Source organism: Panthera onca, chromosome D1, assembly GCF_046562875.1.
Source record: "Panthera onca isolate mPanOnc1 chromosome D1, mPanOnc1 haplotype 2, whole genome shotgun sequence".
In the NCBI taxonomy this organism is placed as follows: domain Eukaryota; kingdom Metazoa; phylum Chordata; class Mammalia; order Carnivora; family Felidae; genus Panthera; species Panthera onca.
In genome coordinates this window covers 36,600,007-36,613,203 of record NC_138348.1, presented here as the reverse complement: position 1 = coordinate 36,613,203, position 13,197 = coordinate 36,600,007, and positions in this window count along the sequence as shown.

Sequence of the window (13,197 nt, the reverse complement as noted above, 5' to 3'; positions counted from 1 at the left end):
TCAAATCTCCTTAGTGAATATCTTGGAAATAAAAGTTTTAAATGCGGTTGCTGCCATTACTTTTTATTGCACAGGGTTCCTGCCTTCCCCTGAGCTCAGTCTGCTTTGTGGGTGTTACTGCGTTTGTCTTCACAGTATGGTGTGCAGTTGTAGGCTATTATTCTGGTTTTACAGATGTCAAAACAGACATGCTGGCAGGCTGTGACTTCCCCAACATCACGAAACAGAACTGAAGCTGCCATTCGTTCCTGGACCTACTCGATTACCCATACATTTAAAGGAGAAAGAGGAGGGTGCGAGGTAGTTAGAGAAGAGTCAGAAGAAGAAGATGGGTATAGTTTTCATTACCGACCATAATCTCTGTTTTTACAGGCTCATTTAACCTTATTTTTCAGGTCTGTGTATGGGAAGACTTAGGGCTTTGGGCTTCTGAATCTTGTACATCACCACAAAGCACATTAAAAGGCAGAGCCAGCATTTGAACCAAGCTGACTCTTGAGACTTTTCACTGCATTTTGAAGGTAAGTTTGTCATTACTCCCCACGGTTTGGTTTTCTTTATCCGTCAGAGGGGCTGCACAGAAACAACAGCTGTTGCTTAGATAAATGGGCTTTATTTCTTTACAGAAGTTAGGGATAAATCCTAGAAAGGCAACAGAGGCCAGGTAGAGGAAAAACAGAGGTTTGGGTTTGGGCGAATGTGCGCATAAAGTGCACCTCTGCTCCTCACTAGGTGATAAAATCTTTTTATCAGGTACTTAATTTTTATCCCTCTCTGTTTTTCCATCTGAAAAGAGATACAAGCCTACCTATTTTGAGGAACTGACATAATAATAAAAGATAATGTGATTTTCTAGTACATTTACATGTCCAATAAATAGAAGCCATCATTAGTTCATGTAGTTCAGATGCGTTCATCAATCAAAGAGGGGATGTCACAATTGAATCTTACATCTCCAGTCCATGTGAAAGAGGGTAATAGAGATGTTAACACGTTGTTAGGAAAATATGTATCATGTGATCGATTTTAGAAAGCATTCCTCTTGTAAAGTATTTCCTATTCCTAATTCTGTCTCCGTTTGCAATCTTACATTAATAAGTCCTATGTTTTGAATTAAAATGACACATGTAAGATTTAATTATGGAATTAAATATATTTTAAATGGTAATTTAGTCTGAGAACCAAAGCCAGTGAACATTTTTGTAAACATGAAGCAATCAGTAGCTACTAAATTCTATTTATCATGAGGTAAATGTGGCAATGGAGCCATCAGAAATTAAAGTTCCATTAAAAAGTTCAATAACAATTAACTATCTCTTTCTCAATTGAAAACAAGAAATTAAACACTAATATTCAGTAAAGAAATGTAGATAATTTTATACTTAGCAGCTTTATTTGTGGGAAGATCATCACTTCTACTACAGCTAAAAAAGGCGAGGCAGTGTTCAAAGACGTGACTTCCAAGAATCTTACATTTTGCTAACTTTTTACTCCTTACTTATTTGAAAGTGGTAAGGTGAATCTGCTATAAAAATTCTCCATAAAAATTTAATATTTTATAATGGAATACTGAATGTTAAGTACACTGAATTGGAGGGTAAGATTTTTTAGTTGTAAATCGAAGGCAAAAATAGAACAGTTTTGTTTGCACATAAACCAAATATCCTACAGATTGAAACATGGCCAATGTACCAAAATGTTAGAAGGTATTCTGCGTCATTTCACCCTCAGTAGTTCAGCTGTGAACATTACTGCTGTCATTTAATCCCCCAGATTTGTTTTAGAATTAAAAATGTTCAATTTGGGATTGGATGAACTGAACAGACCTTTTTACAATAGCCATCATAAGCCAATTTGAAATTTCTTGAGGCAATAGGTACAGCTCAGACCAAGGAAATAAGAGAAATTCTCTATCATCTAAAACTTCTTAGTGGCCCGATGTCTTTAAAAGTGAGCTACAGTGGTCTACTGAGACTCCCTTCAGGAAAATCAGAAGACCTTTAAAATAAGGCAACCCAAGTAAGAGTTGAGAAATTAGCCTTCTGAGTGCTTTTAAGTTCATTCTAAGCACTCATTAATTTATGGAATGCTTACTAGAGTCTGCCTCAGCATAAACAGAGGCATTTGAAGTCCAAATCAGGATTTTGAACAGGAAGCTCATAACTTAGAGATCACAGAATCATTGATCCATGGGAACTTTGGAGATGATCTAGTCCAATCCTCTTCAATTGAGAGAGGAGAACATTAAAGATGTTAAAAACTTCAAAAAGTTTTTGCATACATCAACTTACGCATTCTCAGAGCACCTTTTCCTATGTAGAGGCATAGATAATGGTCATGTCATTTTACAAAAAAGGGAAACAACTCACAGATACTATCTCCTAGTTGGTCATTGGAAGAAACAAGCAACCCTGGGGAACTAAGGATACTAGGACCTTGAAGGCATCCACAGAAACTTCAGGAGTATCTGTAGAGATGAATGGTAACTGAGAATTACCAAAAGTCTATAGGACCATTTCCAAAGGAGATTCAGTTGGGATGTCCATTGGCCATAGCACTGTGAGCCCTACGGCTTTGGCAGGGGCCATTTAGCTACTAAAGTTGAGGAGCAGAATGAAATAAATGGGCAAGTGGCCAAGTTAATCACAAGTTAATCAGTGTCCAGGTGAATTCTAAGCACCAAGAGAGCTGAGCAGCCATATTCCCCACCAGTCAGAGGAAGAACCCAAATGATGGACTGCTTGCTACTGTGGATCCAGCGGAAGCCCAGGGAGGCTGAAAATGCAGTTATTATGAGAGGCTTGTAGCAAGACAAACACAGATGTGAGGTCAGGCTCCGCTTCTTTCTTCTGGCTTTGGATTTGGAGAAAATCACTTATTTCTCAGAGTCTGAGATTCCTCATAGTTTTGTCTCCAGAGAATTTGCTTTTTAAATAATATAATTCATGTTCAAAAGCTTTATTGCAGAGTGCTTAGAACGTAAAAGCTTGAAATAATAAAAAAGCTATTATTTTCATTATTATTATTGTTTAAAATATACCCCTTAAGGGGCGCCTGGGTGACTCAGTTGGTTAAGAGTCCAACTCTTGATCTCAATTCAGGTCATGATCTCATGGTTTGTGAGTTCAAGCCCCATGTTGGGCTCTGGAGCCTGCTTCGGATTCTCTCTCTCCCTCTTTCTGCCCCTGCCTCACTCGTGCTGTCTCTGTCTCTCTCAAAATAAATAAATAAACTTTTAAAAATAAAAAAAAATAAATAAAATATAAAATATACTCCTCAAGTCAAGAAGTTTTTGTTTTGTTTTGTTTTGTTTCCCCAATCACCAGGCCTATAAGCAACATGATGACATCTGAACATGGAATAGGTGGATGGCAAAGGGGTGGCAAAGGGGAATATATTCCTTACAACGTAGGTGACTAATCCAAATTATTGGAGACAGAATGGAAAGCAAGTTTCCTTCCTTCTAAGTCATTTATTCCCCTTTAATAAGCCATTAGAGTTTCACAAATTCTTTTTGCATTAAAAACAAAAAAAAGTCCCTTTGTTATTCTCAAAGCTGTATTTAAATTAACCCACAAATATCTATTAGAACATTCATATCTGTTATTTTGAATTTTATGGAAACTCTACCACTGCTTTTGGTAAAGTTGCTAATTCAGTTAAACAATGGGAGGCTCTCATGTCACTATTTTAATGCTCTGCCTTGTTGAGGTTTGTAAATATTCATGCAGAAGAGCCACACAACATACTCAGTATTGTTGTCTTGACAGATAAATGCCTAGTCTTCAATTACAGGAGATTTTTTCCCCCCTGAAGCAAGCATTACATTTGACTAAAGCAAGAAAGAAAAATCAAGTTTGTAAACAGATTTACCAAAGGATATTTTAAAAAAATTTTAAAGCAAAAACTATACTTTTTTTGCCAAATAACACAATATTTTTGGTTTTCCAACATATATGTCCTGATACTCCTGATCTTGATACAGCTTTTCCCTGCTCATGGCTCCTTTATTGCATCTTACCAGAAAACTTATTAAGTCATTAATAAATTAGTTTTGACTGTTCTAGAATTTCAAATAAATGGAATCATACAATATGTACTTGTTTGTTTCAACTTCTTTTATTTAGCGTATCTTGTGATATATACACACTACTACATGAATAAGTAGTTTTTCCCTTATTTCTGAGTAGTATCCCTTACACAGAATGATCGATTCGTTTATCCATGAACCTTTCATGGACATTTAGTTTGTTTTAGAGTTTTTGGTTATTACAAGTGCAGCTTCTCTGAATATTCAGACATATGATTATTTTAAACACATTTTAGTTTTTATTAAGTAGGTATCTAAGAGTAGACGTATATGGTTGTAGGTTTGTTTGTTTTATAAGAAACGCTCAGACCAGTAGAATATTAATGGGTCCCTAAAACTCATTTTCTATAACTATGGTTGTCCAGGTAGCTATGGGCCTAAGTGGGAGAAAAGTGAATAAATAACTTAACCATATTACATGGTAGAAGCCAGAGTAAACACTTTCACCAAGAAACCTGGTTTAAGTGTTCCTGCTATTAAACAACACACGATCCTGCCTCTAAAATAGACTCTCTACGTGCTCCCATGGTCATTGCAGCATTATTCGCGATAGCCAAGACATGGAAACAACCTAACTGTCCATCAATGGATGAATAGATCATGAAAATGTAGTGTGTGCATGTACATTTATATATATATGTGTATATATGTGTGTGTGTGTATGTGTGTGTATACACATATGTATATATATGTATACATATGTATACATACATATATGTATATATATGTGTATACACACACACACACACACACACACACACACACATATATATATATATATACACTGAGATCCTCACATGTGTGACAACATGGATGAAATTTGTGGGTATTATTGTTAAGTGAAATAAATCAAAGACAAATTACTGTATGATCTCATTTATAGGTGGAATCTAAACAAATCAAACTCAGAAACAGAGAATAGATTGGTGGTTGCCTCCAGTGGCTCGGGCATGGGAGAAATGAGGAGTTGTAGGTCAAAGTATACATACTTTCAATTACAAGAGGAATAGGTTCTGGGTGTATAATATATAACATATTGTATACTTGAAATATGTTGAGAGAGTTAATGTTCTCACCACACACACACACACACACACAAATGGTGACTATGTGAGGTGACGATATGTTAACTATCTTTATTGTGGTAATCATTTCACAATATGCAGATGTCGAATGATTATGTTATACACCTTAAAGTTACGTGGTGTTGTTTGTTAATTATATCTCAATAAAGCTGGACAAAAATTTAAAAATTAAAAAGAAGTACACTATTTATAACAGTGTGAGAACAAAGCCTGTAGTAGAGTGAAGAATGAGGGGACAGATTAAAACCGCATTTGTTCATTAGCTAAGAAATCACATTTTCAGCTGATTTTTCGTTTATTTTAACTGTAGAACATCTTAGTACTAGGCCTGTGCTGCTATGTACAGTCTAGGCACAGTTAGCAAATTCTTAAGGATGCCAACTCAAAGTTTGACTTTATTATGTTGGACACAAAGGAAAGCCAGTAATAAGAGAGGAGGATGGCCAAGATTTAGCTTTGTAAGATTCTATGAAAGCATAGTTTGCACTGTCCTTCACACCATTACTTTCCCTTTCCCAACTCGGTCAGACCTGGAGACTGTCTACGTAAGGTCAGGCTGCACAGATATTCTCTCCTCCCAATATAATTCTGTTGAGTGAATCCAGCTCAGGTTTGTATATCCCTTTACTCATTTGGAATTGAGAATGATTTGCCTAATTTGACCATTGTATAAGTAAACACACTCATAAGATATAAGGAAAGTATTAGAACTTTTTTACATCTTTTTTTTGAAAGTTTATTTACTCTGAGAGAGAGAGACAGAGAGAGAGACAGAGAGCTGGGGAAGAACAGAGATAGAATCCCGAGCAGGCTCCACACTGCCAGCATGGAGTCCAATGTGGGGTTCGAACTTATGAACTGTGCAATCATGACCTGAGCCGAAATCTCGAGTTGGATGCTTAACCACCAAGCCACCCAGATGCCTATAAACGTTTTTATATCTTTAACATGGGAGTGGTCATGCTGTTGTACTTATTTGTCGAAACTCAGCATTTTGCTAACAAGCACTTTTCAATAACAACGTAGAAAAAAACAATGTAATTTGGCATGAAAGTCAATTAGAGAAGCTTATTAAATTCTCTAGATTTGCCAGTAATCTGAATGATTACTGTATTGAATACATGTATTGAATAATTCATCAGCTGTTTATTACATTTAACCCTCCCCCAATTACTGGAAATATTTTCTTTTCCTTTTTTATTTTGTAAAAGGATTAAATTTTTTCACCTGGGAGATGCCAGAAGTTTAATTGCAGTTTTATTAACATGAAGCTTTTGTTACTAGAAAGGGTTTTAGCTAACACTATGTTCTGTGCTCAAATTAAGGGACCTCACTACAGCATTAGGGTATTTATCATAAACCCTCAGTCTATTTATTTATAGGACAAGCAATGGCTAATTCTTTCCAGTATTGTAAGCCACAGATAGATGGGTATCTTGCTTCTAATTGTCTGATCTACTAATTTGAAACAAATAAAAAAGAGTTAAATAGTGCTGTTTTTAAGCTAAACCATAATAATAAAATCTAAGGTAATTTCATTCTATGTAAGTGAACTGCTCTTCCAGAAATGTAAAAAAGAAAAAAAAAGATTAGTAAGATAAGTACATAAACATATATAGAATATACTAAAACATAATTAAATATCAGGTGAATGCATGATAACTTAAATTGTACTAAATAGAAATCATGTTATATTAACTAGGCTATCCTGTGCATCTGTTAATATTATACAATTTGACAATTTAAATAATCTGTCATGAATTCTTTTAAAATGCAAATTATTAATTTATACATATTTTATATTAATATAATGAATTCCTATGATAAGCATGGGATGATTCTAGCATAAAGGCTCTTGCAGTCTATTTTATAAGCAAAGCTGAATTTCATATATGAATAAAGCAAGAACTTACAACTGGCACTTAGAATCTGTCTATAAGGGGTGCCTGGGTGGTTCATCAGTTGAGCTTCTGACTTTGGCTCGGGTCACGATCTCATGATCTGTGAGTTCGAGCCCTGTGTCAGGCTGTGTGCTGACAGCTCAGAGCTTGGAGCCTGCTTCAGATTCTGTGTCTCCTTCTCTCTCACCCTCCCCCATTCATGCTTTGTCTCTCCCTGTCTCAAAAGTAAATAAACATTAAGAATTAAAAAAAAATCTGTCTTTAAGAATATAATACTCTTACCTGGACCAGAATACAAATTTTGTCAGTATTTGTGGTATAAGTTAATAAACAGAATACATTATTCATTTTTAACATGTGTTTGAGATTAATTTAAAAAAAAACAGGGTTTAGATTGGTGACATTCATTAACATACTTGCTTTATTTCTTTTGAAAGATAAAAGCACCTCAATAGATTTTCTAAACTGCCAGCTTCCTAAAAAACACAACTGATTCTTTTCTTAATGTATATGAGTTTATAGGTCAAAGAAAATAAAAGATAAATTAGAATAAATGTAAGCATCTAAAATTACCTTGCTCCTTGCAATTCTGCAAAGAAAGGCTTACATCTCTATAAAAATGGGACAATGGAGATCAAAATAAATTAATTCATCTACAGTGGTCTTGAACTTGAATCAAGCACACAAAGGTAATTGTCTCCTACACCTACAGAACACATTTCTCACATCCTTAAAATTTCAACATGATGTTTTCAGTAGGGTTATGCGTGCCATATTATAAATGTTTTATAAGTTTGCAATTATAAGAAATAAAAAAAGACATTCTTCAGGTACATTATGTTCCCACCATGTTTTTATAAGATTTTCCTAATGGAACATTTAGTGTTTATTAAGTCCTACTACGAGCTATTCAAGTTTTTCATTTGTCTGAATCTCAGGAAATCCAGATGATGTGCCATAATACAGCAACTAAGAGCTCTAGATTAGACTTTGACAAACTTGGCCCCAAGTTCTAGGTCAGTCTTTTGGCAATTGAGGACTCAGATTTCTGTCAGAACCCTGACAGTCTCATGGAATCGCCACCCTAATCTGAAATGCCTACTTCCAAACCTCTGGGTAAGAAAAATAAAGTCTGTTTTAAGCCACTGTTTTCCAGATTTGTTATCTGTGGCTAAATATGGTTATTAACTAATATGCTAATTGTGTCACTGTTGGTAGATTCTCATTCCATTCTGAACCTCCTTTTTATTCGTTCATAAAATAAGTATAGTAAATATTGAAAGAAATAATCGTACTGAGTGTGCTGGAAGAAGTAAATGAGAACACACATCCAAAGTGATTAACCCAATTGTTGGCAGTGAATTTGCACTCAACAGATTGCAAATATTACATTTATGTACTGTTTAAGAGGCAAGGCTTCCTTTTCTTGCCCCATCCATTTTCAGTGTTACATTTGAGAGAAGCTATCAGCAGTCAAATACTTGAAGATGGAAACAATCTTGTGTCTTCACACCTCTTTGTATTTTTTAACTCTAACAATACAACAAATCAGGAATCATAGAAATCAATCCAAAATTGCTGTGAATTATGCCCTTGAGAAGTCTCCAGAGCAACACTGCTTACTCAAAATATAGAGAGGAACTGATGCTGTAAGGCTGGATGTAGTTAAACTTTAATGAAAGCAAAATGTGAGAAAATAAAGTACAATCAGATATTCCATACCTTATAAATGAATAAAGTTAGATGGTTTTATTTTTACAAGGCTCTAAAAAGGCAGAAGTAATGTTAATTTAGACAGCTGAATTGTTTCAGATAAACAATGACTTGAGAGTAATTACCATAGCAAATGTGCTAATGATTTTGAAAAGATTATTCTAAGTAAAATCCATCTAACTGAGGAAATAAAAACACAAAGCATTAAATCTCAGATCCTTTTTAAAGTGAAGCATTACTTATTTACTGCTTTTAGGAGATTTTTCCTCAACAGAGCAATTAATTTTTCCTAATTTAATATATAATGAAGTTTCTTATGCATAATTATATTCCTTTCATTTACATTTCTAAGAAACCATTGAACTTCAAAATAAAAAGTTCATTACAATGCTAATATTTAACACTTCAAAAAAAATCCCCCTGTGCAAGTAACTAAATTAGTTGCTTGATTAATTCTATTTACCATATTCCTTTTCTGTTTCAACCATGCCATTTTTTTCCCCAGATTCATTCAAGAGCTTAATTCTCTATGATTTATTGGAAAAGCAAACATTTTTCTTGGTTTATTTCGTTGACTTGTTTTCATGTGTGAACTCTGCATTTTTTATTTCCTGCTGTCAATTACTTCCAAAAAGCAATTTTTAAGTTGTCCATCAGGCATAAACTGTGCAAAGGTATATTTTCCCCACCAAACCCTTCTGAAAATCTTCCACGTATCACCCATTACTTAAAGTCTAAAATATGTTCCTAAAATCTTTGTAATACAAGATGAAGGTATCAGATTATAGAATAAAGTTGTTCTAAATAAGAGCTGACTTGTTAAAGTTCTAAAATATCTAAAATAAAAATTAGAGGATACTTGATATATTTTTGTATGTGTAAGTAGAATAATGGGATGGGAAAACTGATCCTCTCTTTAGGTTACATGGGGGTTCATATGTTTTATTTGTTCCTTTATTTAAAATATCCAGTAAATGTTAAATGCATACATAGCACTGTGATAAAATGAAGGAGGAGCCTATGCAGTATTTGAAAGCAAGGTCTCTACCCAATTCCTTGTTGTCTCCCCCAGCCTCCAAAATGATAAGGAAAGAGAAAGGAAACACACCAGATAGTAGAAAAGAAATGGAAATAAAGGGGAAAAAAGGATGGAAAGAAGAGAGACAGTGTCTTGAGTTGATTAGAAGCATGGCCTATGGTAGAAAATAAGTTTATCTTCAAGGCCGGCTCTTGTACTTTAGACAAGTGTGTATTCCCGGGCCTCATTTTCCTCATCTGAATAATGGGGAAAATATCATCCACTTCATAGAGTCCTGGGAGAATTAAATGAGATCATCTCTACAAAGTATGTGGCAATACCTAATATTTGCCATATCTGGCAGACCCTATCAGAGAAGTCATCAATTTGAAGTAAATTCTTTCTCATATCTTTGTGGACAGCTTGAATAAAGGAATCAAGATCAAGCTAATTTTAACTCAGTAAGTGATGAATTAAGTGAGCTCATAATTTGAAGTCCAAAAGAATTCACTGATATTACAGAACCAAATAATGAATGGCAATAGAGCAAGTAAAAATTCAAATATAGAATAAGGAAGAACTGGCTCCAGGAATTAAAAAAAAAAAAAAAAACAACTGATAAATTAGGCCATGGAAGGCAAAGCTAAGTATAATTAGAAAGGAATACTAGATTCGAATATTTAATGATTCAGGTGTCAGTCTTTTTATTCTGTAATGAACAGTTCCTCCTTAGAATCCTGCGTCTTGCCTCAGCCACCTGGATTTAAAAAGGGTAAGTTAAAACTGGAAAAGGTGGAAGAATGAATAATAGAGATGGGATTAAACGCTTGTGAGTAAATGACAGAGTATTTTAAGCTCTTTGACTTTACAAAATGCTATAATGTGGTATGATTAACAATTCTATCTTTGTTTCTCAGCAGTGAAGTGAGTTATCAAAGCAAAAATCTTATAAGACAAAATTAAACAGGCAAGACGGACTTTAGTCAAGGTAACTCATAGGGAAGAGAGTCTAGCACTTTGAACTCTGTTGAAACAAAGGGAGGGGGCTCTAAGCACTGGGGTGAGCTTGTGGAAAAGTACTGGAAGACATTAGGGGAGGTTGATCTATGGAATATGTGTAGCACATCCAGTTATTCCTCAGTTTGCAAATGTTTGTTCCTATGATTATGCCATCAGTGTTTGCTAATTAGTGCCTGAGGAAGTTGGGCTCTGACCCTCCCACAGATAGGGACACTACCTTCCTTGATATTTACATTTCAAAGAGATGGCCCCCATTCCAATATGAGTCCTGCTACCAACATTTCCCATGGAAAATAAAATAAAATAAGAGATGGCTCCCAGGTTCCTGAGAAAGACATTCTTGGGTTACAAAACTGGCAAGAAGCTCTTCAAGAGATTGACATCTTAGATGGGCAATAAATAAATAAATTAATATAATATAATAATAATGTACAATTACAAGTTTTCTAAAGTAAATGCTCTTAGGAAAAAGGGAGGTTAGGGCCAATGTCAGGAGGAAGTCTGTCTAAAGTTTAGTCAAGCTGAGGGGAATGTGAAGCCAATCTTGGTCAGAGTATTTGTTTTCCAAGGCCATAATAAAGCAGCAAAATAAGGATAAAAAAGAAAAGAAAAAAAAAGAGAAGAAAATGGAAAACAAAACAAAACAAAACAAAACCAAAAGATTTCAAATAAAAAGAAGAGATTTTAGTTAGAATTAAGAATCACGAAATAAGTCATCACTTCCAGTGTATTGCAAGTATAATAAAATATTGAAAACTATAGTTTGGAGGAATTTATTTATGTTGTACCTATCCATGATGAACATCTTTGTGAAGAAAAACTTTTTTTCCCCTATATAGCTAACATTTATTGCTCCTCAATGATGGGAAGGTAGACCAATGGATCTCTCATTTTCTGCCTAATAGTTTCTTAAAAACACCAACCACCTTTAATTTAATAATCCTAAGAGAACGAACTAGTTGTGTGGTCAGTGCACTCATGAAACACAGTAACTCTAAGACTAGAGTAGAAATTCAATTCTTAGTGTGGTAAAATGCAGCTTCCAGATAATAAGAATAGTTGATATTCCTTGAACATCCACGCTTGTTCCATAATGTGGTAGGATCATATGAAAATTTTATTAAAATTTACTTCATTAAAATTTAATCTTACAGGTTAAATTTACAGATTTCTCCTGTTATTATTGTCATTTTGCATGTTTTGTAATACAGTTTTACAAAAGGACACACATTGGTAAATTTGATGGGGAATTCAGTCAGTCAGAGAAGGGAAAATACTATATGATTTCACTCATATATGGAATTTAAGAAACAAAACAAATGAGCAAAGGGAAAAAGAGAGAGAGAGAGAGAGAGACAGACAGACAGACAGACAAACCAAGGAACGGACTCTTAACTGTAGAACTGATGGTTATAAGATAGGAGGTGGGGGGGCGGGGAGATGGGGTGGGGAGGGATGGGGATTAAGGAAGGCACTTTTGATGAGCACTGGTGATGCAAATGTTGAGTTACTAAATTACACCTGCAACTAATATTACAGTGTATGTTAATTAACCTGAATTTAAATAAAGACTTAAAAAATAAAATAAAAAAGGATAATTTATCCTAATTAAGAAGAAAAAGAAAAAGATTTAGAACCAGAGTTCTTCTTCCCAATTGTATTATTATATGTTTGCCTCAGAACATAAAAAAATAAAATAAAATAAAATAAAATAAAATAGAAAGAAAGAAAAAAGTAAACGCTCTCTTTTGGAAATGGCAAATATTAGCCTGTAGGATTAAATTTAAATTTAATTTAACAGAAAATTCTGTTTTCTACAAAAAATAAAAGACTCAATTATTTCTGACTTGTACTTTAGTGCAATGTATATAATATAAAATGAGGCAAGCCGTTGGGTAAGGTTTGAAGTAAAAACATGATGCAGTTTGTATTTTAAAATGTACTTATACAGAGAAAATAAGGCTTTATAAATTACAATATGAAAACCACTGAAATAATTCGGCTTGCTACATGGTATCTTTTAGTAATAAAGAAAATTCATAAAAGGTGAGAGAGAAATCATGACGGACTGATGCCTCTAGGTGATTCGTTTGTTTCATTCCCCTGACAATTTTATATTGCTAGTGAAAATAATGTCCATCACACAACAGTGCAAATTCATATACATTGTCTTATTTACTACTTATGCTAATAAAAGACCATGTTGCAATAACCCACTCCAGATAGTTTAGGAAGAGTAGTATCACAACTCAATGTTCAGTCTTTTCCCCCGCCAAAAAGTGAAATGACTTACCCCAGGGGTATCCTCAGTTGAAATAGTCCTCATGTAAATGGCTTCTTAGAAATATTACAGAAGCAGTTATAGCACAT